This window comes from Alligator sinensis, unplaced genomic scaffold (assembly GCF_000455745.1).
Source record: "Alligator sinensis unplaced genomic scaffold, ASM45574v1 scaffold2383_1, whole genome shotgun sequence".
NCBI lineage: Eukaryota > Metazoa > Chordata > Crocodylia > Alligatoridae > Alligator > Alligator sinensis.
Genome location: NW_005843428.1, coordinates 44,620 through 46,758, shown reverse-complemented (window position 1 = coordinate 46,758; position 2,139 = coordinate 44,620).

Sequence of the window (2,139 nt, the reverse complement as noted above, 5' to 3'; positions counted from 1 at the left end):
GTTGTTCCCTGGCTGCCAGTGGCTTTATGGTGCATGTGGCTGGGGCTTGCGGCATAGCGGGGTTTGCCAGACGGAGCCCGGGACAGGTCACGGTGCTACCTCTGCAGCACTGCCAGCCCCCGGGGGAAGCAGCATGAACCCTGTGGAGGCCCAGCAGCAGCCCTGGCCCTCACTGCCCAATGCCCCAAGCGCCTTCCTCCGCTCCCCACGGAGACGCTGGGCCCCAGCAGCGCCTCGCGGCAAGGCCTGAGGCCCATGGGGAGCATGAGCAGGGCAGGGTCCAGGAGCCGGGAGGGTCAAGAGACATCGCACAGGCACCGGGATGGCAAACGCAGCCGCGCACCCCCAGAGCCTGCGGGCAGGGCCCAGGGGAGCCGGAGCAGCCGCCCCCAGCGCAGACCAGGCCCAGTCACGCAGCCCCTGCCTGGGGCCGGAAGTGCACAGCAAAGGGGCCCTGCCCCGCCGGCCAGAGCCCACGGGTCTGCCAGGATGCGGATTCGGGATTAACCCCGAGCCCCTGGGCCACTGCCAGGCTCTGTGCAGCAGGCAGGTGGGTCACACACTCTCCCTCTGTGCAACAGGGCCCCAGGCAGGCGCCACGACCAGAGTCAGCGCAAGCCTCTGCCAAAGGCACAGCAGAGGGGCCCTGCCCAGAGGAGCTCCTGCCACGGCCTCCCGTGCACGCTCGGTGGCCACGTGCAGCCTCGCTGGAGCTGCCCAGGCAGGACAGCGGATGTGGGTCCCAGGCCTGGGCATCCTGTGCCTTCCCCTGTGCCCCACGGCTCTGCTGCTCCACCACATCCTGGGCCCATCCCAGGTGAATCCCTGCCCCACTCAGCTCTTCACCCCATGCTGCCTCTGTTGGCTCCTACCCTTCCCAACGCCAGCCCCTGCAGGGGAAGGGCACAGACCTGCCTCTGGTCCAGGCCCCCCTGCCCATGTTGAGGTCACAGCCCGCATGACCTGCCCTGCCTGTGCCCAACACCCCCGCGGCCCCTGCTTATGCCTCTGCCCTACATCAGCCTCCCCCGCCTGCTCCCACCCAGACTATGGCCAAGCCTCAACAAGCCCAGCTGCACACCAGCTCCTGCATTTCCTGGGCCAGTCACTGCCATTGTCACTTCAAGGCCCTTTACACACACCACCCCCCACCCCCAACAGCAGCCCCTGACACTTCTCCAGGCACTGGAGCATCTCCCATTGCCCCATGCCCCCAGGGGCTCAGGCAGCCCCGCAGCAACCTGCACAAGCCGCAGCGAGAGCACAAGCAGAGCAGAGCTGGCACCGTGGGTGACCATGACCCCGCACTCCTGCCTCCAGCCAGCTGCTGCTCTGGTCTCAGGTGCGCAGGGTGAGGGTGCTGGGGCAGGAGCACTCCTTGCCCGTGGGGGTGGGGAGAGCACAGCCCACAATTAGGCCTCCCGTGCACTGCTGCAAGAGCTGGCCCCAGCCCGTCCAGCCAGCTGTGCACAGGGCCCAGCTCCGCTCCGCACCAGAGCCCACAGTTCTTTTTCAAGCGGGCAGCTGCTCTGGTGCAGGAGCTCATTGTGATGCAAAGCAGAGGGGTGCTGCGCACTGTTATGCAAATCCCAGTGCTGCGCTGCCCCAGGGGACAAGACCTTTGCACGCACGCCAAGAGCAGTGGGAATGGTGCAGGGCTCCAAGCCCCTCGGGAAGCCCCAGGGCCATGGGTGGGACCTGCTCTCCAGCAGCCCCTGGCCCCCACGCAGGGAGCAGCAAGACAGCCCACCCGGAGCACCCACCCCATCATGGAAGGCTGGGCCCAAGCCAAGGCAGGGAGTCCAGCTGGCCAGGCCCAAGGCAGACAGCTGCAGCCACAGGGAGAGCTCCCTAGCTCTGGTGCACAGCCTCCCTCAGGCCCCCATGCAGCCCGTGGCCTTGAGGCTTCATTCAGCTAGCGGGGCCCAGGGCAGCACAGAGCTCCCCAGAACCATCCAGGCAGAGGCAGGAACAAAGCCCTAGCCAGGATGCAGCCACCGCAGGCAACAGCAGCACCCACTCAGCACGGTAAAGGACGCGCCCGGGCGGAGCAGCACCAGCACCAGCACCTGGGGCGGTAACACCTCTGCACCAGGCAGAGCACCACCCAGCACTTACAGCAGGGCTCCCCCCCAGCCA